This window comes from Neoarius graeffei, chromosome 1 (genome assembly GCF_027579695.1).
Source record: "Neoarius graeffei isolate fNeoGra1 chromosome 1, fNeoGra1.pri, whole genome shotgun sequence".
NCBI classification, from domain to species: Eukaryota; Metazoa; Chordata; class Actinopteri; order Siluriformes; family Ariidae; genus Neoarius; species Neoarius graeffei.
The window spans coordinates 18,589,115-18,613,459 of NC_083569.1; the positions used below are offsets into that span (position 1 = coordinate 18,589,115).

Below are 24,345 nucleotides of genomic sequence, written 5' to 3' on the forward strand. Positions count from 1 at the left end.
TACATTCTCCTCTTGTATATATAACTAGTCGTCGACCTCTTCCACAATGTGCTCAAATCAAATGTGGGTTATGTTTCAGAAAAAAACAAAAACAAAAGCTTGTGAAAAATGTACTCAGAAGCCTATGCAAAGAAGAGAGGCTCTCTGATCTCCTTCTCCTCTCGATTGAAAAAGACATACCGATAAATCACAATGAGGTCATTAATATCTACAGGGACATGGCCCCCAGAAGGTTACTGCTTTAAGGCCCCTGGAATGTTAGGCTTCTACCTTATGAGAAGGACTGATTTTTTATCATTTTGTCCATTAGGCTATTTACTTATTTGTTCAAAGTTCAGGTTTCACTGTTCAATGTTAAATCTTTAACAATAAAAAAGCCTAATAATGCACCAGTGTTTTATTGCTTTGCATGTCTTCCAAGCCTATGATAATGTGAATGACAATTTTGCTGACACAAAAGAAATGGCAATTGCATATCACTTTCACCAACACAGGACACATAGCTAAGTACTTACCTTCCTCTTAGTACGTTAATTTTAATTCTACATTTCCATATTTTGGAAAGGACCGGGGTAAAAAATAATGCACTTGCTGCCCTTTTTCTAACTTTGAGCCCCTGCCCCTCTATAATCCTGTGCACGTCCCTGCTATGTTTGTATTTTTGTCTTGTTTTCTTTTGTTTTGATATATTATTATTACCTATATTATTTAAGGTTTATTTTCTAATTTAGTGGCTTTTTACGTGTTCTTGTTGCAAATGCTGTTTTGTTTTTCTTGTTATCTGCTTATTTATTCATTGTTTGTTTACATGTTTGAAATAAACCATCGTTATCATCATCACTGCAACCGCACTTGCTAATTGACACGGTAGCCAAAAGTGCGGGCTATTTTCGCGGCCACGCCCCCAGAGTGAATATTCATGAGCGAACTGGGCGTGGTGTTTCGCCCAGTGGAAACCTACAGTAACCCTTTGTGTGCCGCGCACGGGGCGGGATTTTTTTTCTTCAATCAGAAATATTGGTTGGGACACTCCCACACCGCCCACACCCAATTCTACACCTGTGTTGTTGAGCATGGAGAAAACCAGAAAATAGGGAAAAAGTTAGGGCAGGCAAAATAAAGATTTTTTTCTTTCTTTTTTAAAATACGGTAACCATTCCTAAATCTAGTATAATACCACATGAGCGTATAGAATAAAAGAACCAAATTCCTATTTTAATTCTCTACTGTAAAAAAAAAAAACATTTATTAACTTCACTTAAAGAGTGTCAAATAAGAATTAAAAAATCCTTTTTTTGAGCAAAGGCATTATTCCTGAAAATACTACAATATCAGGTTGATAGGAGCAAACCCCCATTCCAGCTACCTGTTCTAAAAAAAAATAATCTGCTTGATATAACATTTTCATTTACAGAACATATCAGATATTAAATTGATAAGAATAGATACCACACTTGACCTTAACCAAAAGGCCGAAAAGCAATAACTTACGTTGAACTCGTTAACATTTCTCTCCCATACCGCCCACACCCAATTCTACACCTGTGTTGTTGAGCATGGAGAAAACCAGAAAATAGGGAAAAAAGTTAGGGCAGGCAAAATAATTTTTTTTCTTTTTTAAAATAAGGTAACCATTCCTAAATCTACTATAGTACCATATGAATGTATACAATAAAAGGAACAAATTCTTATTTTTATTCTCTACTCTAAAAAAAAAACATTGATCAACTTCATTTAAAGAGTGTGTTAAATAAGGGGAAAAAAAGCTCTCTTGAGAACAAAGACAGATGTACTATAACATTAGATTGGTATATGAAAAGAGCAAACTCCAATCCCAGCTCCTTACTCTAAAAAAAAAACCTGCTGGATATAACACTCTCGTTTAAAGAACAAATCAAATATTAAATTGATTAGAATAGATATTACACTTGATCCTAACCAAAATGCGAAGAAATAATAATTTACTGCAGCTAATGGCTTTAAATATACCACTTCCACATATTAAAATCCAGAAAGGTAAACACAGCTAGACTCCGCCCCCAACAGCTGGATCCTTTTGAAGAGAGACATCATCTTTTGGGGCGTGTGGGAGATGCTTCCATACAAAAAGATCAACAGTTCTAACATTTGTTGACTAAAAATGTTCAGGTCTACCAGAGCAAAGCCTGCAAAAATATACTGAACTCATTTCTCTCCACAGAAATCTTTAGTAAAAGGCGAAAGATTTATGCATCAATGAAGAGAAACCTGAGCTGCACTTAACACTGGATCAGGTTAGTGACACTGGATTGGAGGTGCCTTTACAGCTTTATTAGCCATTGCACGCAGGCAGAGAAATGTCTGACCAACGAGCTTTTTTGAAAGAATGATAGATAGATAGATAGATAGATAGATAGATAGATAGATAAGCAAGCGGGGTGGGTGGTGTTGAATTTTGAAAAGGAACAGTTGAGTGCTGTGTGGTCTGTCCAATATCACGGATGTAGGCCTATAAATTAAATATGAAAACAACAGCTGGAGTTTGATTATTGACAGGAACGCTGTTGACCCCAGCAGTCAGTGCTTTCCATACCACATTTTTTATTGATAAATGAGAGCTATTGTGTCATCCTTGTTAGTATAGTGGACAGTATCTCCGCCTGTCACGCGGAAGACCGGGGTTCGATTCCCTGACGGGGAGGCTTTAAAAATGTATTAACTTGTGCAGCAGGGGGATGGAGTGGTTTACACTGTCGCCTCACAGCAAGAAGGTTCTGGGTTTGAGCCCAGCGGCTGGTGGGGGCCTTTCTGTGTGGAGTTTGCGTGTTCTCCCTGTGTCAGCTCTGGTTAACCCCACAGTTCAAAGACATGTAGTTTGGTTAACATGGGGTGGTGTTGGGCTGAAGTGCTCTTGAGCATATGTATAAAAAATGTGTGTATGAATAACCACATCTTGTGTCAATTAAATCTTACTAATAGTAACAGATCTAGATAAATCCAGTAACTATAGACCATACTTTAATATGCCTAAAGTTAATGTCAATTATAAATTGCCAATGGTAGACCCTCTAATGATGTTCTTCTAATAATATTCTATTTCTAAGTCTAGTAAAAGTCAGACAAAAAAAAGTTTTCTGTGTTTTTAGCTTTTAGGTAAATATCAGAAAATTGAGTTAGCTAATTTAATGGATGCCTGCTAACCTATCTTTGCACATGGAGCATTAGCAAACCTCCCTCGTGATAGTGAGAACTGGCAGCCTGGATTTTTCCATTGGCTCTCGCGCTTGACCCCCAATCCAATGTTGCTTTGGTTGGCCAAAGTTATGAGGTTGCTGTGGGGTACTAAGACTAGACTAAATAACAAAATTAAATGATTCAGACATCCCTAGTCTCCCAGACGCTCTGTGAGTCTCCCCAGGAGCATGTAGACAGAGACAGGAAAGGCAGGAGAAACTTGATCTAAGTCTTATTTGGAAAGTTGTAAATGAAATTGTAATGACTGACTATTGCTGATATGTGGTTTGATGTTGTGACATGTAAGTAAGTTTAGCAAACAATTGATTTGATTGATGTAGATTTATGGTGTGAAATGTAAAGAACTGTTGTTAATATGTGAATTGATGGTGTGAGATGTAAACAAGCAATGCAAATAATAGTGTAGATTGATGAGATGTAAATAACTATTGCTAATATGTGAATTGGTGGTGTATATTGTGAATAGGTTTTACAAATTACAGTGTAGATTGATGGTGAAACATAAGCTTAATAAGTTACCAATATGTGCATTGATGTGAGATATAAATAAGTAGGCCATAAGCTGATAAAATATGTATTAAACTGATGGTGCGATAAATAAAAATGTTTTGAGAGATATTGACCACTGTGAGTGAAGAAGAGCTCCCCCTCCTTACAAAAGCCAATTTAACCACTGTCCGAGCCAATGGATTTTTGACCAAAATGCTCTGAACGGATCAAACTTTGGTGCGCGAACCAGAACGGAACCCATTCGCTGTTGGTGGAAAAGGGCTACGTGTCAGTCGGTGCAAAGTCTTGTCGGGTCCATATCTTGTCTGACCAGTAGAGGGAGCACACATGAAATCACCACCAGTGTCTTGTGCTGACTTGGAAGAGGAGGGGCCAAAAATTATGCAAAACCCTGCTCGGACGCTTTGCCTGCCCTCACGGAGCGGCCTACACCCTTGCAGGGTTACATCTCAGCCAGGCAAAGAAGCTCATGCTTACCTGGCAGGGGCAACACCATGATCAAGAAGATGGTTTGTCCAAAATGAGGCCCAGCCATTACACTCAGGTTGCGCTGACCTTTGTGAATTTCTCAAATGCAGGAATCTCAACTGCATAATTTCTGGTAGTGGGGGACTGCGTTCACGTTCTCCCCTTTTGCCTAATTCTGTTGCAGTAAAAAATAGAACTGTTTGTCTTTCTGAAGTTTTTCTTTTCTTTGTGTTCAGATGTTTTACATCAAGAGCTACTAGCTGCTTTAAATCTTTGAGGAGCTAGAAAGGTTATGCTCTTAAGAGTAACATGTGGAAAAAATCTCTCTGGTTCTGTGTATTGCTGCATTTCTGAGCACTAGGAAACAGGTTTTGTTCAGGCTTCTTTTATCCTTAGCACCCAGCTAGGGTTTCCATGAGTTTTGAGCAGAAAATGGTTGTTGAGGATGCACCGTGGACGGAGAGAATTTCACCGGGGTCGTGCAGACCTTTGCGAATTCCTCAAATGCGGGAATATCGACTGCATAATTTCTGAAAGTGGGGGAATGCGTTCCTGCTCTCTCCTCTTTCCCATAACCCTGACAGAGTCAAAAATAGAGCTGGTGGCTTTTCTATCTATCTATCTATCTATCTATCTATCTATCTATCTATCTATCTATCTATCTCCTTCCTTCCTTCTTTCCCCTCCCCTGACGTTGTGCACTGGAGTGCAAGTTGCACGATGTGTTTGAAGTCTTATGAAGACAAGGGGGCTCAGGGACCAAAGTGCAGCATGTGGAGAAAATGTAGCTGGCTCCGCATGTTGCTGTTATTTTCGCTCTGCTCGCACGGCTTTCCAACCACCATGGAACGTGTTCTTGAACGGGTTTAGGTCAGGCTTCTGGGAACCTTGGCATGAGCAAGGGTCTCGATCAGGGGCATCACTAGGAATTAAGTTTTACTGGGGCACTGCACCCCCTCCCCCCCGCACAATGCACCTTAACGTTCCTGGACAACCTATGCAAAGTGGATAATTCTTATGCTCTCATGGATTAAGTTATGCAAGGAATAGGCCAACTAGACGGAAAACACATCCCAGTCCCCAAAAAAATTATTGTTGGCATTTCGGCTTTTAATGCATGCTGATGCTAAACGTGTCACCTCAACTCTCACGATTTACGAACTTAGCTGGTTAGTTATGACTGACTAGCACATAGCCTACAACCTTAATCTTACCTCTCTCACCCTCCTCCTCATCTGTCACTGTTTCCCTGCCCCTGTCTCTGCTTCGTGAGAAGAACTGTCTGATATCCATCTGGAAAAGTAATTTAATATCATTTAATTCAATGTAGTTTAATGGGTTTGTTAGAATATGGTTTGCTTAGTTTTGTTGCAAAAACTTTGTGCTACCTTAACTCATCCAGAGCCCGTTCTCTGACTCATCCAAAGAGTAGACTAATCTCTCCAGTAGGCTAAATGGACTCATGGCACGCCGCACGCACGCTATGTTTACAGTGAGAATCTCCCAGACCAATCAGAAAATTAGTTAGAAAGAAGAGGCGATAGAAGTTTGAAACACACTCTGTCCTACAACTTACAGTAGATAAATGATCTGCCAAAGAAACTAGTTTGTTACAAAAATCTTTCAACATTTTCTTACTGGGGCACAGCTGATTTTTACTGGGGCACGTGCCCCAGTAAAAAAGGCCTAGTGATGCCCTTGGTCTCCATGAGTTTTCAACAGAAATTTGTTATCAAGAATGCGTCATCGACAGAAGGCATTGCACAGTGCACAGCAGAAGTAAACAGTAGTCCGGATATGGTGGATTGCATTGCTTGCCCGCAAGCTTTGTTCTGTTATTTATTCCCTGGTGGTCAGAAAGCTGTGCGAGCAGAACGAAAACACCAGCAACATGCGGAGCCAGGTACATTTTCTCCATACGCTGCGCTTTGGTGCCTGAGCCTCCTTGTCTTCATAAGACTTGCAGACATAGCAGATATTTGCTTACTTCCAAAATACAAGCACAGACCAACTAGTAATCATAAGAAGATGTAGAAACTTATCCTAAACTAAAAACACGCCCTCTGATGTCATCACGGTTCGCACCAGGAAAAAAACAAAAAACAAAACTTCTATCCGGACGGGGACCGACTTTTCAGGTTCCGAACCCAGAGATTAAATTGGGCGGAGCCCTCCGGAGCTCAGCTCCGCCTCCTCGCCTCGGCAGTACAGCCAGCAGGAGCTGAGCTCCCTCTGCTTCAGTGTTTATTATAATATAATACTTTTATTCATTTTCATCTATTCTAAAAACACCATCAATATGAGAGTTCATCAATAATGATTTAGACAACAAAAAATAAGCTAAAGTGAATTACACCCATCAATTTAAAAAAAAACATTTTCATTGGAATTATCATTGAATGCGCATGCGCTGTGAGAATGCGTGACATCACACAGCATCATCATACGTTTAATCTCATCTCATTATCTCTAGCCACTTTATCCTGTTCTACAGGGTTGCAGGCAAGCTGGAGCCTATCCCAGCTGACTACGGGCAAAAGGCAGGGTACACCCTGGACAAGTCGCCAGGTCATCACAGGGCTGATACATAGACAACCATTCACACTCACTTTAGAGTCACCAGTTAACCTAACCTGCATGTTTTTGGACTGTGGGGGAAATCAGAGCACCTGGAGGAAACCCACGTGGACAACATGCAAACTCCACACAGAAAGGCCCTTGCCGGCCACAGGGCTCAAACCCAGGACCTTCTCGCTGTGAGGCAACAGCGCTAACCACTACACCACCGTGCCACCTGTACGTTTACTATAAAATACTTTATATTTTATGAGGATTTGTGTTGTACGAAGTTGTAACTATCTGCTAAACATGATGCCTTAGCAAAGTAGACAGAGGTAAGTCATGGTTCTTTTGTTTATTTTGTCTTTAGTTGAGAAACTTTCTCAGGCAAAATATACTAGTGCAGCAGATGACATAAGTAATGTTAGCTAACACTGACAGACAGGATGCTAGTCGAAAAATTCACGCATCCATTTGCTAAAGTTCAGATCTTTTTGTCTGTAGTGCTGTCATATTTTATCTTCATTTACTAAGTTGTAGCTGTTTTCTGTGTTTTTAGCTTTTAGGTAAATATCAGAAAATTGAGTTAGCTAATTTAATGGATGCCTTAAATGGTCGACCTGAACTGCTGGCGACATGAATTTCTCTTGGCTGCATCGTTCTGAAAGTGCTTGTTTCATGAAAGGTACATCAGAAAATACCTGGTTTTCTGTGTGTGATGTGCTCAAGTACACTGTAAAGTTGGCAGATAAATAAAAAAATGCTTCTTTGCATCTGAATTCTGTTCCAAAAATTACTAAAAGCTTGTCCACCATTATTAGATCACAGCGACTGACGGATAGGCGGATTTCACTCGGCTGCATCGTTCTTAAAGTGCTAGTCTAATGAAAGTTATGTCAGAAAACCCCCAGTTTTCTGTGTGTGCTGTGCTCAATTACACTGTAAAGTTGGCGAATAAATAAAAAACTGTTTTGAAAAATGCTTTTTTGCATCTGAATCCTGTTACAAAAATCACTAAAAGCTTGCCCGCCATTATTAGATCGCAGCGATTTACAGCTTGGCGGCGCTGTACGCTTGACGTTATTTGCACCAGGACCTTCTTTTGTTTCCACACGGACTCTATAATATTCTCCTCAGTGGTGTGAATTCTTGATACCGAATCTTTTGACAAACACACGAAAGCTCTTCAAATTCATCCTCAGTCTTTGTTTGTTTGTTTGAGGATGATTTGGAACCAATAGCCGAGCAAGCAGACTCAAAAGAGAACCCATCCTCATCTGGGTCACACCAGATAGTGAGATTATAAAGAAGTTCCCTTCTATAACTTTGTGCCACATTGTCAAAATTTGCAACAGACCCCTTGCACTGATCTCACACTTATATTAGCAACCGTTACTGCCATTATCCTGGGGGACAAGCGAACTTTGTTTACATACTGAAGGCAAGCAATATTGAAGATGTCAGATGTCTGCAGTTCGAAGAAAGCTACCACTAGAAAAGCTGTACTACCAGATTGCTTGGATAATCTAAGTCAGAGAGAAGCAAAGGATAGATACAGGCAGAAGTTAGCTTATTTATGATGTGTGCAAAATTGCTTGAAATTTTTGGAGTGACGATGTCCATTTTTGGCCTGGGTTTACCTACATGGATGTTGGAATGTACCTTCTCACTGCATTTTCCCTGTTTTAATAAATTAAAAAAAAAAAAAACATCATTTACTGAAAGGGAAGGGCAGGGAGGATTGAGAATCCATCAGCTGTGGTTTGTTTACACTTGATACTAAAACTGGTAGCATCCTAGCCAACAAAAGTAAGATTCAGAGACAGTTTCACTAGCTCTTTACAGGTTCCAGTGAGAATTGAACTCACGACCCCTGGTTTACTAAACCAGTGCTCTCACCACTGAGCTATGGAGCCTAAACTCTTTTGCAGTTACTGAAGATTGAGGCCAAGTTTACATTAGACCGTATCTGTCTCGTTTTCTTCGCGGATGCACTGTCCGTTTACATTAAAACACCTGGAAACGCCGGGAAACGGGAATCCGCCAGGGTCCACGTATTCAATCCAGATCGTGTCTGGTCCGGTGTTGTGTAAACATTGAGAATATGCGGATACGCTGTGCTGAGCTCTAGCTGGCGTCGTCATTGGACAACGTCACTGCGACATCCACCTTCCTGATTCGCTGGCGTTGGTCATGTGACACGACTGCTGAAAAACGGCGCGGACTTCCGCCTTGTATCACCTTTCATTAAAGAGTATAAAAGTATGAAAATACTGCAAATACTGATGCAAATACTGCCCATTGTGTAGTTATGATTGTCTTTAGGCTTGCCATCCTTCCACTTGCAAGTGGTAAGTGACGCGCATGCCCGATATGCACTGGGATCACACACACAGCGGCTCAGTCCCGAATCACTGCTCGTGCACTTCACTCGCGTGCTCTGTGAGCTGCGCAGGGCCGGAGTGCGCACCCTCCAGAGGGCACTCGCTGTTCAGGGCGGAGTGATTTGGAGCACAGGATGCCTGCGGAGCCAAGCGTATCCGTGTATTGGCGTTGCTGTGTGCACGCGAATCGTGTATTGGCGTTGCTGTGTGCACGCTAATCATTTTAAAAATGTTAATCTGATGATCCGCTGATACGGTCTAATGTAAACCCCACCTGAGGCCACAGCAGAACCTTGAAGACCCTGCACTGATCCCCAAAACAGCCCCCAGAAACTGCTGTAACGTCACTCACAACTTTAGTTCCTAGCTGCAGTTAGCTTCTGCTTACTATTTGCCTCGCAAAAAATGGACACACATTTTAAATAATGCAGTGTGTCAATCGTAGAGTGGGCTGTGGGCTGTGCATTCTGGCTACTTTCTCATCTGAGCTAACAAAAACACTGGACAGGCCAAGACCTCAAGAGACAAACCATAAGCACCATGAGTGACCTCACTGACCTCCAGGCTCTTCATGTGGGGCCATCCTCAGCAGCAGCCAGTGGTTTTCAGGTGATGAGAACTGCAACCCCAAAAAAATTCAACCAGTATTTTTGGTTCTTTTTTGATCGCCTGCCCAAATGAATTTTGGCGGGGGATATAGAAATGGGTTCTGTCCGGCGGGCTATCCGTCCGGTCACATTTTCGTTTCTGGGCCATATCTTTAAAAGTACTGAAGATATCTTCATGAAACTTTGTATACATATCAAGCAACATGTGAACTGCTGCCTTTTGCTATTTTGGATTTTTGAAAAAAGTATTTTTCAAAATTTACATAAAAAATATATTTTGACTTAGTTTCTAAAAGCAATGTTCATTTCCAGAGCATATATCCAAAACTATTCATAATCCAGATTTGAAACTTGGTATGCATGTTAACAAGGTGATGTTACGGGTTCCTAATTTTTTATTTATCTTTTTATTTTTTGACACTTCAACGTTTAGGGTGGCACAGTGGTGTAGTGGTTATCACTGTCTCCTCACAGCAAGAAGGTCCTGGGTTTGAGCCCAGTGACTGACAGGGGCCTTTCTATGTGGGGTTTGCATGATCTCCCTGTGCCTGTGTGGGTTTCCTCCGGGTGCTCTAGTTTCCCCCACAGTTCAAAGACATGTGGTTAGGTATATAGGAGCCATGGCCTGAGGTTGGGCTGAGGTGCCCCTCAGCAAGGCACCTTACCCCCAACTGCTCCCTGGGCGCTGTAGCATAGCTGACCACTGCTGTGGGTATGTGTGTGTGTGCTCATTGCTCACTTGTGTGTGTTCACTGCTTCAGATGGGTTAAATGCAGAGGAGAAATTTCACTGTGTGATTCAGTCGAGGGGCGGCACGGTGGTGTAGTGGTTAGCGCTGTCGCCTCACAGCAAGAAGGTCCTGGGTTCGAGCCCCATGGCCGGCGAGGGCCTTTCTGTGTGGAGTTTGCATGTTCTCCCCGTGTCCGCGTGGGTTTCCTCCGGGTGCTCCGGTTTCCCCCACAGTCCAAAGACATGCAGGTTAGGTTAACTGGTGACTCTAAATTGACCGTAGGTGTGAGTGTGAATGGTTGTCTGTGTCTATGTGTCAGCCCTGTGATGACCTGGCGACTTGTCCAGGGTGTACCCCGCCTTTCGCCCGTAGTCAGCTGGGATAGGCTCCAGCTTGCCTGCGACCCTGTAGAACAGGATAAAGCGGCTAGAGATAATGAGATGAGATGATTCAGTCGATGCTTGAGCGTATGTGAAACAAATAAAGGCTTCTTCTTCTTCTTAAATCTACTTGGCTAGATAACGCATGTTCAGTACTGACACAGATACTAGTAAACAATCCTGTTGCCATCGAAGTGTGATTCTTGCCGTCTAAAAAGATCTCTTTTCTCCATGAATAAAAACAAAAGCATGTCACATAAAATTATCAATGATCCGGTTTATTTTACACCCAAATGCTTGACACTTGGCATCTTTAGGGTTGTTAACAACAATTTAGAAGCAATGTGTCCATGAGCTCCACTAGCCTCGGTAAATCATGTTTGGAGCACTGATCTCTACATAAAAATCTGGAAAGCTCAGAGGCTCGTCAGAGTGACACCATCTGACCGCCATCTTACCACTCACATTGTTGAGCAGAATGGTCATTTAGGCTACTGGAAGCTAAACAAAACTGGTCAAGTTATTGATCTAGTTGGTGAGAAAAATTACAAGAAAAATGCCTGCATGTGCAGCAGTGAACTGTACAAACTGTCAAGTCAAAGGTGGTGGACGGACATTTCACCTCTGAGTAATTGATAGTGTGTGATCATTTTTACATGTGTGCGCAGTGCCATTTGCGTGGACCCACCTACAGCATTTTATGATGGTTTGCAAGATCAAAAGAAAAAAAATCGGTCTCATCATTTTGTCTGGTTTTGTTGAAAATCTGACAGTGATATCTGGGATGAACACTGTGACTGTGTCAGATTTTTGATGGAAATGTCCCAGACTAGATCAAAGCCAAAGTCTAGACATGTTTGATATTGAATGTGAGAACTCAAGCTCAACAGATCAAACTCAAAAAGAAGAATGAACTGAGTAAATTAGCCTCAGCAGCCTAAATGAAAGAAGGACCATAGCCTTAGGCAGAAATGGCAGTGAGGGATGCAAATAAAAAGAGATGTTGTTGTTCTAGTTTGGTCAGTAGTTATTTTCATTTATCTCAGGCGAAGCCCAAATGACAATGTCGATCATCTACACATGTCACACCTACTTGCACAAATTGACAAAATGGGCATGATTGTCTGTTTTAACATGATTTTAGTTTAAATTGAGTCCAAGTATATTGATAAGTACTCTTAAATCAGGGTTGGTCATATTTCCCGGCCAATGGCTTATTTCCCGGATGGCGTCCATTATATGATTTCCTGTACAAAGAAAAACTGAAATAATCTCTGTAAAAATAATTATAGTAGTAAAAGAGCCGCTCAAAAAAATGATCAGAGACTGAACTGGAAAAGGAAAAAAAACGAACAATAACAGTGAAGGGGAGTGCTATAAAGATATGTAAGGATTGTGGGTAAAGTTGAGAAAATAAGAAGAGGTAATGAAAGGAAAAAAGTCAGGAGATACTTTTCTTGGGGCAAATTTGATCAGACATGACAGTTTAACACAGAAGCCAAATGATCACACACTATTGATGTGAGTGGTAAGAGGCCAGCCAGATGGCTTCACTCGTCTCAACAGCAGGGAATAGGCTATGAACGCTCCAGATTTTTACGGAGAGCTCAGTGGTTTGGAGTCGGTGATGTCACGATTTGTCCTCAGACTGTGATATTTGAACCTTGGAGAGAGGAAGATGGCGGTGCACAGGAACACTGTTTTCCTTTTAAAATAAAATCTGTACACAGTATACAGGTACAAATATGAACAAGTGAACATTCAAACATGTCTTGTATGGATATTATCTGTCAGTATAAAGGAGTTTACTTTTTGGGTTTTGTTTGGCTTTAATTCAAGGCATTTAACAAAAATATTCTTTTAACCATTTAGGAATTATAGCAGTTCATTGTTGCGGTGCAAGGACCCGATTGAATCCACATTGCAACCGTAAGGACTATTATTAGGGCCCGAGAACCCGAGGTGCAGGCTGAGGGCCTGAGGGACTGTACCTCCAGTGGCACATGCATCTTTGGCTTGTATGGAATCAATTTTGTGCCAAAATGTTCATACAATACTTTTGAAAATATCAACAAAAACGATAAATCAAAATAAAAAAAAAAGTCAAAAAAAAAAGTCAATTGACTGGCAAACAAATTATTCGTGTAATCATGCAAAATCTCAGTCTATTACTCTTCAGAAACCTTTTATTTTTGTTCCGCATCTTTCTCAGTTTTGTTTGACGTAATTGATTTTGGTTGCGATTCCAGCTTTCTCGTTTGTGCTCCCTGACTTTTTGCTTGCAGTTTTGGCACAAAGTTCATGTGTGGGTGGGCTGTCCAGGAATGCATTCCCATTGGGTAACTTGTGTTTGACTGACAGCTACGCTCAGCGATTCCCCCGGAAGCTGTTGCGGCCATTTCCTACTCGGATTTTGGCGGACTGTTTGACCAGTGACCGATCCATTGACGGGAAACAAGGATCGAGTGGACTTCAGTGCCGACTACGATCTCATCTCATCTCATTATATCTAGCCGCTTTATCCTTCTACAGGGTCACAGGCAAGCTGGAGCCTATCCCAGCTGACTACGGGCGAAAGGCGGGGTACACCCTGGACAAGTTGCCAGGTCATCACAGGGCTGACACATAGACACAGACAACCATTCACACTCACATTCACACCTACGGTCAATTTAGAGTCACCAGTTAACCTAACCTGCTTGTCTTTGGACTGTGGGGGAAACCGGAGCACCCGGAGGAAACCCACACGGACATGGGGAGAACATGCAAATTCCGCACAGAAAGGCCCTCGCCGGCCATGGGGCTCGAACCCGGACCTTCTTGCTGTGAGGCGACAGCGCTAACCACTACACCACCGTGCCGCCCCGGCAACTATGATATTGAATTAATTCAACAAAGTGGGACAAATGTGTTGTATGTGTTGCAGTAGTACACATTATGCAGGTGTTTCGTGGCAAGTCAAATGTTAGACTTAGCTCCACTACCCAATATAATAGCTGTCTTGCTAATGTTAAACACGTTGACCGAGAGAGGGTTGAAGCAGAGGGTCTTTGACATAAATCTTATTTTGGTGGTCTAACTGGCAGAGCTGTGGATGGTTTTGTTTGTGGGTGTGTATTTGTGTGTAAGAGTGAGAGAGTTGTTTGTCAATATGATAGATTGCAGTGTTGGTCAGTGAGTATGGACATTTTTTTTTCGTTAGCGTTTCATTAGTGGGCATCTCATTGCTAGGCTATGCTAGTAGCCCAAGTACTTGTGCATGAATGTGAACGCAGCACACTTCTCCTTAACTTGTACATGTTCCGTTTTCTTTTAAAAGATAGTTTGCCCTATAAGTTAACAAACATGCATATACATGGTACCCATAGTTCAAGTTCTGCTAGAGACATTTCAGTCATCTATCGATAGTTATTCTAACATGATATGACGTATTTTTCAGAGAGGACCTCACAAGCCAGTACCCCTCAGGATGCAATCCGAGGTAACGTTAAGGCAGGACATGGACTGCTTATGACTCCATTAATTTAATCAAAATGGAAGTAAATGTATTGATGTCCCAGTGAAACTGCAGGCCTTACTGTAATGTTTTACAATGTTTTGCAAACAAGTCGCTTTGTAATTAAATACTATAAAAAAACTTGTCACAGCTGTAATACCAGCATGGCTAATTTCACACTCTTGCAGGAGTCTACCCCTGCTGACAAGGCTGCCATAGCAGCGGTGCAGAATATTCTCTCAATTTTGCAGAAAAATCTGGGAAAACAACCCACAGATAGTCAGTGTCAGAGGTCAGGCCAGGGACCAGGGCCAAGCATGGATCATGAGATGAGGAGGTGTGACATTTGAAAACTTGACTGAAATAGGCCTATTTCACAGCAGACATTTTTCAAGAAGTCACAGGGTAAGCCCGTGTTAGGCATTGGTGTTAGTTAGTCAGGTCCCCTTCCACTGTAAAGTGCTTTTGGTGCCTTGTAAATAACTATATAAATGTAATGAATTGTTATTATTATTGGCAGAGGTAATAAAAAACAATATTATTCATTTATTCTGACATTGCACTGACATTTTTTGATTATATGTTGAAGGTCTTTCCCAGGATATTATAAACAGAGGCCTAACCGAGCTGCCATAGGTTTCAAGTCACCAAAAGTGGCCAAAGTCTGGAAGCCTTTCACTTTCTCAGTTTTTCTTTTGAGCAAAAACTCTGATATGACCCCCTCAGCTGCACAAGATCTACAGCCTGGGTGCCCACTACATCGATCACGATCGACCGGTCGATCTCGAAGGCAGGGATGGTAGATCTCATGATTGATATGTAAATATTAATATATTTGTTATGAAATAAAAAAAAAACAACAACGTCGTGGTCATTTTTACATGTAAACAAATTTGCTTTTTCCCTGAAGCGAAATGTCAGCCAAGCGCTGCGTCAAAAAAATTGTTACATTAGGTTACCATGACAACCAGCAAAATGAAACTGCTGGTTTCAAAGATGCAGCGCCGTGATTTAGGAAACTTCCGAAACCTCGCCTCGGAGCTGGAGATGCAAGGGAGGGCGTTTGCGCAACTTAACAGTGCGCGCTACACTGAGCAGATTGAAATTCTCCAGTCAGAGTTTGAGAAGCGATTTCAAGACTTTGCTTTGCTCGAGCCACTAGCTACATTCATGTGCCACCCATTCGGGGAAGATACTGAGGTGGATTCCCTCGCCTCAAAAGTTGCGGCACTGTTTCAGCTGAACACGTCTGCCGTGCAAGACGAGATGCTGATGCTGCAGTCTGACATCGAGTTGAAGTCCAGGGCGCATGGGCCGTTTTGGAATTTACTCACGGAGGCGAAGTACCCGAACATGCGGCAATGGCACCTCCTTAACCGCATTATTCGGCTCCACTTATTTGTGCGAGTCGGCCTTTTTGCATATGAAGATCATTAAGTCCAAATACCGCTCCAGTATGTCCGACGATCATCTCGAGGCCTGCTTGAGGCTCACTACCAGCAGCTACTGTCCGGACTATGCAGCCCTCTCTGACTCCCTCCAGTGCCGATCATCATCGGATTAAGATCTGATTTAGGGCCTACATCAGTATGCTATGTATTAAAGTTGTGCTGTTGCTAAGTTCCACGGTAAAAAAAAAGAAAAGAAAAGAAAGAAGGAAAAAAAATAAAAGAAGGAAAATTTTTTTTATATAAAATTGTTGTAAATGTCAAATCTCTGTCTAGCAGGCTATACAAAAGTCAATTGATGTGAACAAAAATGTTTTGGGGTTTACAATGCCTGTCTGGATGCATTTAACTTTTTTTTCTGAACATAGCCCTTTTTTTTTTTACAGTGGGCTTGTTTCATGTTTACATACCGTATTAGTAGTTTGCAGTTTATAAAAGTTAACAGTGATTTGAACAAAAATACGTTTAGGAGTACAAAGCTTATGCATTTAACATAATTTGAATGTAAATTTCAGTCACCTTTTTGTATGCATGTTTGCATATTATTAAACAAATTGCATATGAATGTTTATAAATCAAAACAAGTGTCATTATTGTTATTATTATTATTATTAGTATTAGTAGTAGTAGTAGTAGTAGGCCTAGTAGTCATAGTAGGCCTAGTAGTGGTAACAACCTAGTCCGAGTAGATCATATTAACATGGTCATTTTAAAAGTAGCTCGCGAATCAAAATATTGTGGGCACCCCTGATCTACAGCATATGCAGGCAGGTCTCGGCAAAAGAACTCTGACAATGGATGTAGACATGACACACTCAGAGGTACAATTCAGATTTCTGACACCTGACAGTCCTTGTCTGACACACAGATCAAAGAACCCATTATGTAAACTTTTTAGGTTTCCAATTTATTTGAAAGAGCCTTCCCGAAACTGAAGCTAATCAAAGGAGGATGGCTCTTATACAAAGCATCTGGTATGAAAATCTTCAATTTATAGAAACTCAGACATGTCATAGAATGGGAAAAGATTTGTACAGTGCTCTCCATAGTTATTGGCACCCCTGGTAAAGATGACTAAAAGAAAAAGTTATGATAAATAATAATGTAGATAAGCCCTGTGATGACCTGGCGACTTGTCCCGCCTTTCGCACGTAGTCAGCTGGGATAGACTCCAGCTTGCCTGCGACCCTGTAGAAGGATAAAGCGGCTAGAGATAATGAGATGAGATGAGATGAATAATGTAGATAAATACATTTTGATTTTTAAGCCAATATTCCACTTATTTAAGAGTAGACCTTCAGATTTATGAATTTATATCTGAACTTGTATATTACCACCAAAAACAAGACTTGGTAAATTTTGCAAAGTAGCCTCCAAATATAAACAAATACCACCTGACAATGGGTGTTGATGGAGACTTGAAGGCAAAGTGCTTTGCAGAAATTGCACACCAAAGACACCTTCAGATCCTCAGTGATCTTCAAACAGTCCATATGAGGCCCTTCTGACCAGCAGAAAGTGGTCTTCAGGTGACAAGAAATCATGAGCAGCACTTGCTCACCTTCTGGTGTCAGTGGTCTCAATATCCTCTCTTTTATCTGGATCATCCTTCCACTTTCAAAGCATTCCTTCCAGGCCCCAGTGAGAATTGAATTCACAACCCCTGGTTTACTAAACCAGTACTCTCACCACTGAGCTATGGAGCCTTAACACTTTCACAGCTGCTGAAGCTTGGGGCCACAGCAGAATCTTGAAGCCCCTGTGCTGATCCTCAAAACAGCCCACAGAAACTGCTGGAACATCACTCACAACTTTAGTTCCTGGCTGCAGTTAGCTTCTGTTTACTATTTGCCTCATAAAAAAGGGCACACATTTTAAATAATGCAGTGTGTCAATCGTAGAGTGGGCTGTGGACTGTACATTCTGGCTACTTTCTCAAGTATTTTTCAAAATTTTTACATAAAAGATTTTGACTTAGTTTCTAAGAGCAATGTTTGTTTCCGGAGCATATATCCAAAACTATTAGTGATACGGATTTGAAACTTGGTATACATATTAACAAGGTGATGTAGATGTGCCTTTTCATACTAAGAAATTTGAGAAATTTTAATTTTTCATGTTTCCATGGAAACAATTTCAGACTTAGTCTCTCAGGTTAGTCTGAGGTTTTGTTTTCAAAGCAGAACTTGAAAACTACGAGTGGTAGGGTCTTGAAAGTTAGCATATGCCCATCTCTGAGTAGTTCGCCATGCTCGTATAGTGGTTAGTACTCTGCGTTGTGGCCACAGCAACCCTGGTTCAAAGCCGGGTCATGGCAAAAAGAAAAGGTACCTGAGTAGGCATAATTTTGGGTGGCATGGTGGTGTAAGTGGTTAGCATGGTTGCCTCACAGCAAGAATGTTCTGGGTTCGCAGCCAGCGGGGGCCTTTCTGTATGGAGTTTGCATGCTCTCCCCATGTCTGCATGCTCTGGTTTCCCTCACAGTTCAAAGACATGTGATTAGGTGAAGATGGGATGGCCTTGAGTGAGGCACCTAACTCCCAACTGCTCCCCGGGCACTGTTAGCATGGCTGCTCATTGCTCACGTGTGTGGGTTCACTGCTTCAGATGGGTTAAATGCAGAGAGAAAATTTCACAAGTGTGTGATGAATAAAGTTGTGCTTTCTTTCTTTTCTTTATGTGTTGATTAAGTAAATGTATAACCTTTTGATACTAAGAAATGTGAGAAATTTTACTTTTTAGCTCACCTGGACCAAAGGTCTGGTGGGCTTATGCCATGGGCTGCTGAGGTCAGTGTAAAGAGGTAGGGTTGGTTTCCTGCAGCAGAATTTGAAAAATGTGACAATATCTTGAAACTTGGTATATAGTTGGTATATAGGGTGAGGGATATAGATGATTCTGTCTTCTTGTCTTTTTTAACTTGTAATTTTCTCAACCTCATGCTTTTTCCATGTACATCTCATGGAGTTCTTGTCCCGAGTTTCCTAGTGCTATGTAACCAGGAACTTACAAATATTTACAGCATTATAAGAATCCTTTAGAGCTTTAATTGAAGTATTTTTGTTGGTGTCAAAGGTTCGATGATAGAGGCTTAAGTGTAACGTGTTTTGAAGAAACTTCTCCTTCCTCAGCAGCAAGAACTCACAAGCACCACTTCTCTCAGGTCCCAATATTTTTGATCAGAACCTGAGACGTGATCTTTCTCCCTTCAGGTCTGTCAAAGGCCCCAATGAGGATTGAAGGAGGAAATAAGAAACACAAATAAAATACCCAGTTTCTTTCTCTCTCTCTGTGCAACCTTCACTCGATCCAGCAAACTTCACACACAAAATGCATCACACCTCTTAAGGCCTAATGGCTTGGTGGCATCTTTCATAATATTACAAAGAGCAGCAGCTGGTTTGTTCCTCACCTCAGTGAAATATCAGGGTTCATTATTACAAAGTCAATAAATCAATCACATTGTAATAATAATAATAATAACTTTTCATACTAAATTATTTGTCATAATTTACACTTATTTACAGCAATTTCAGATCAGGCCAAATCTCCTAATGTAGCAAAACCACTTATAAAACAAATATAACAGGGAATTTAAACATTTAATAATGTATTGATTAGATTATATTTTTACAGATTACACTGACTGATTTTTCATAATTATATGAATTCTGCTGACAGTCGGAGCTGAAGACAGGTTCCCCATGTGAGGCTGAATGTAAAGCCAGGATGCTTCAGTAAGAATCAACAATCTGTCAGTAACAATGGTGACACTGTCATGTGGTGCTGTGGGCTGGAGCTTCATGAACCTTTATGATGTGAACATATCATAGTACAGAAAGAATACTTTCACTCAGCTGAGACCATTCATCATGTTCACTGTTATATTCATGTGTCTGTGGCTTTCACTCGGTGAGTTAACTTTGACTTTTCATGATTGCAGAAATATTAACTGTTGAATTAGTGATTTATTCTTCTGTGTGGTGGTCAGAAAAATGAGAATGTGCATGCTCTCTTCTCCATGACAGGTGACTCCATGGCAGCTTCAATAAAGCCACTTTTCACACATACAGTTATAGATGAAGGCAGTGATGTTACTCTGTCCTGCAGCTACAAATCAAGTGGTACAGGAAGCTACCTGCACTGGTACAGACAAAACCTAAACTGGAGTTCCTTCTTTTTATATCCCAAAGTGGACATAAAAGTGATTCAATCCCACCACGTCTCTCTGCTGAAGTTGATGAAAAGAATAACCAAGTGGATCTGCTCATCTCCTCTGCTGCTGTATCAGACTCTGCACTATACTACTGTGCTCTGCGGCCCACAGTGACAGGAAATCCAACTGCACTGTACAAAATCTTTCACACAGTTATATTATACTGAAGGCTGATCAACTGCTAAGGTTACACAATTCCGGATGATATAATATCAATGATATAATCAGTTAAAAATAAATAAATGGATGGTTTGAGAGGTCAATAAAAATATACACTCACTTGCCAGTGTAATCGGAACTTGTTCTTGATTTGAAGATTCCTGTTCTTGGCTGCAGGAGTGGAACCCAGTGTGGTCTTCTGCTGTTGATTGCTGAGCTGCTTTTCTGCTCACCATGGTTGTAAAAAGTTGCTGTGAGTTGCTATATCCTTGCTAAAACCACTAAACAAGTTTTCAATAAGTTCATATACATCCCACTTTCTAAAGTCAAGATCCTGCAGAGTCTGAATTTTACAATGATATTTGTGTGTTAGCTTTTTGTGATCCACAGTGATTTTACACAGTGAGGTGTGTTTTAGTGAAATGAAGTCATTATTGAGAATTTCTGATATATATTAGCCTGCTGGATACACAGTACAACTAGGAACAGCTATTACACATAATATAATCTTATACCTTTTATATATTTACTTAAAAATGAGAAAATTGCCATGCTTGTGTGCAATCTACTTTCAGTGTTTCCTCTTTTTATAATAACCTGTTTATTGGTGAATTATTCTTAAATGCTTCAATATGTCTCAAGGCTTGTAAAAATATTTCTGCGAACAAAGACTAAACGATGAGAGAAAATCTTTCAGCAACATTGGTAACAGCCGAACATTGGCACCAGTTACCAGTTCTGTTCATACGAACTTTCATTTCTGAGAGGATCCATAAGCAATACTCTTCTTTAACATAATGAGAGCATGAAAACTGATTCCATCATTGTCTTGATTGTTGGATTTTAAGTCATCCTTTTAATGTACTTCTTATATTTAATGACAGTTTTTCAATGAAAAAATATTGTTTCACAAAAATGTTCAGTGATTCCTTAATGACTTCTGATAAAAGCGAGTTTGGATATTTGGGGTTTATATTCTTTTTTCAGGGTTTTTTTCAGAATCTATTTTTTTTATACCAACACAAAAGCTATACAGTACAACAAAACAAAGACAATAGACAAAGACAACAGTGCACAAACAATGAACACAAGATGTGCAATGAACCAAATGAATAGGTAGATTTTCAAAAGTGCAAATTAAATCCTTAAGTGATTTATACAGTATCAGTGATTTGTATCAGTTTTTTTTCTATTACCATTTTCTACACCGCAGAACAATACTGGAGACACCAAAACTTTGAAAAAAAAAAAAAAACATATGGAACACACACAGAACTATGTGACATACAAAAAAAGTAAAAAAAAAAATTCCCACAGGAATGACAGACCGCATAAGAAACAAGGGGATACAAAAATTAGAACAACAGGGACAATAGAAAGAAAAGAGCAATGACAAAACCTACACAATACCTACACAACAATCACAATACAAAAGAACAGTAAAAGATAGTGCAAAAACCCCATCATCCCACCAGCCACCGGTGAAGCAGGCAGGGGCCCGATACAGACACAGCAACCACCGATGGGCCACATCACCGCCCCCAGGACCCCAGACAGACCAAACACAGGGCAGCAAACGGGAGAGTAGAGCCGACACCAGTGCGCAGCTTTGTCCTCGACCTGCACTGCAACAACCTCATGCCATCTCTCCTGCACATCTAACATTGTGTGTGTGTGAGAGAGAGAAAGATTTTGATCATATAATCAAAATCTCCCTATTCTTTATTCAGTTTTTTATTTCACAATCTATTTTATACACTACACACAGATCAAAACCTCTCTCTCTCTGTGCGTGTGTGCACTTATAAGGGAGATCATTATCCACTTGACTCTGTGGATAACAGTTGAAATAATCAAGACTGCATGATTGGGGGGTAACAGTGAAATGAGCGAGCACAGAGAACACATTTACCTCATTATTTAGCTTATTATTTGCTCATTCTTTCATGTGAACATTTGTTCATTTAATTAAAAACATGCTTGGAATAAAACAAATTGCCAACAACATAAAAGAGTTTCATTAATCAATTACCACATTACATATGTAATGCTTCCAGATGATACTATCTATTATTTTAAACACTATATTTCATTAGATTTTGGTTCAAAAGGAACACCATGTGACCTTACCGATTGGATTTAGCAACTACTCATGTTTATATCGGTGACGTGACTGCTCAGATGGTGGTATGCTCTTGCCGAAATAGCTCAGTAGGGAGAGCGTTAGACTGAAGATCTAAAGGTCCCTGGTTCAATCCCGGGTTTCGGCACTGTGGTGTGTGTTCATCTAAGCCTTTGACACTTAAGAGGTGTGTAGCTGATGAAAAAAAGCAGAATTTTGATCCATTGTAGCCCAAAGTCAGCAGGACACTTGCGGAATGAATGGGTTTGATTTGTACCAACAAACAGAGGTAACTTCAAGCCGACAGGACAGTTTGGTGTCTGCTCCATACATTTTGCAAAAGATAAATTTGTGAGGCAGATTCACATAGAAGGATTTGATTGATGTCTGGTATGCGGAGCAGTTCCTATGATCTGGAAACAAAAGTCAGAAGCGCCATCCCAAAGAGCTCACCGCACAGTAAGGGTCAAGCTTGCGTTTAACTTGTTGCTTGAATTTATGAGTTGTCCATCGGTGTCGCCAGACCCATTTTACTGGCTTACATGCCCCAGTATATATCTGCTGTGATCCAGTAAAATTTCCTCATCACATTTCAGAAACAGTAATGTATTTGGCACTGCAGAATAACCGTACACTGTAAAAAATTGCAGCCTCATTTAGTTATGTCCACTTACTACCTCTCTTTAACACAAAGAGCCCTGATAATTTTTGGATTTTGAACTCAACTTTATGAGTTTTAGAAAGTAAAACTTATTGCTATCCATTGTGTTGACTATCTGAGAATTTCGCAGATTTGTATGTGTTGATTGAACTTGGGTTTGTAAGTCATCAGTTGGAAAAAAGGAGAGGAAAAATAAGGCTGGAATGGGGGATGGGAGCTACAGAAAAAAAACAACTGTTTGCAGTGTCTTTAAGGCAACATTGAAGAATGGGAATACATTGCAGATAAGTCATATTTCGAATTCTATCCAAAATATTGAGGTATTTCACTCACGTGACCAAGTCACGTGATGCTGCCATTTTGGACGGCACGGCTCGAATCAGTTTGAATGCGAGGAAGGCGACAAACGAAAAACATAAAAGAAAAAGGAGCGAGATGCAGAAAACACCTTCACTATCCAGCGACGTAGGGCATTTACAGGGCGAGCAGAGGGAGAGGTATTTGCAAAAATTGAGGTTAGCAGGCTTAGAGAACGACGTTTACCTGCTTCCACCAGGATTGTTCACTGACGTACGGAAGTACACGAAGCCCTCGTCTTTACCGGACTTCGGCCCACATGATCTGTATACCTATGCCGTTAAAAACCCATCGCCATACACAGGTATTGATCTGAAAGCGTATAAGAGTTTGGATGCCTACAAATATTTTGTGTCAGGCTGGGTAACATGCCTACATCAGCGGGTCGTCCCTGGAGCCGGTGGTCGCCATCTGATTACAGCTAAGGTTTGTTCACATTTTCATTTACTTTCGGTCCTCAGGATAAACAAAATGTTATTAAATGGCATTGAAATAACTTCTTAGTCTGTTGAGACATGGCCCGTTATAAATTTGCTGTGACCAGGCAATGACTAAGAACTGTATTATTAGGGTCGGTGTCTGTGTTGTAGCAGTGTACTAGCAGCTAGCTGTTAGCACTAGCTAATGTCAACAACATAGCAGCTAGTATGTTACTGTACCAATGTTTATGTTCAGTCATTTGGATGACTGTTAAAACCTTTCAGTCTCAAGTTTTTCCTTTACTGGATTTACTAGTTTACTGAGCTAGCGCGCTCTCCGGCCGAGCCGGGAGCCATCGCGCCCTCTCCGGCCGAGCCGGGAGCCATCGCGCGCTCTCCGGTCGAGCCGGGAGCCATCGCGCCTTCTCCGGCCGAGCCGGGAGCCATCGCGCGCTCTCCGGCCGAGCCGGGAGCCATCGCGCGCTCTCCGGCCGAGCCGGGAGCCATCGCGCGCTCTCCGGCCGAGCCGGGAGCCATCGCGCCCTCGGCGGCCGAGCCGGGAGCCATCGCGCGCTCGCTCAGTAAACTAGTAAA

General features: G+C 41.1%; 1 protein-coding gene, 5 non-coding genes and 3 pseudogenes across 6 annotated transcripts in view; 3 read left to right on the forward strand and 6 right to left on the reverse strand.

The window, feature by feature from the left end:
- LOC132891954 (protein NLRC5-like) overlaps positions 1-24,345 on the reverse strand; it is an 888,139-nt gene that overhangs the window by 750,503 nt on the left and 113,291 nt on the right. The gene's annotated exons all lie outside the window — the stretch shown is intronic.
- Positions 1,304-1,484, reverse strand: LOC132898211 (U2 spliceosomal RNA; annotated as a pseudogene).
- LOC132898586 (U2 spliceosomal RNA) lies at positions 1,801-1,958 on the reverse strand (annotated as a pseudogene).
- LOC132896253 (U5 spliceosomal RNA) lies at positions 2,147-2,254 on the reverse strand (annotated as a pseudogene).
- Positions 2,609-2,680, forward strand: trnad-guc (transfer RNA aspartic acid (anticodon GUC)). The gene has a single exon. It is a non-coding gene; the product is annotated as a tRNA-Asp (tRNA).
- Positions 4,214-4,377, forward strand: LOC132896819 (U1 spliceosomal RNA). The gene has a single exon (XR_009656178.1). It is a non-coding gene; the product is annotated as a U1 spliceosomal RNA (small nuclear RNA).
- Positions 8,615-8,687, reverse strand: trnat-agu (transfer RNA threonine (anticodon AGU)). The gene has a single exon. It is a non-coding gene; the product is annotated as a tRNA-Thr (tRNA).
- Positions 17,451-17,523, reverse strand: trnat-agu (transfer RNA threonine (anticodon AGU)). Its single transcript has one exon. It is a non-coding gene; the product is annotated as a tRNA-Thr (tRNA).
- trnaf-gaa (transfer RNA phenylalanine (anticodon GAA)) lies at positions 22,390-22,462 on the forward strand. The gene has a single exon. It is a non-coding gene; the product is annotated as a tRNA-Phe (tRNA).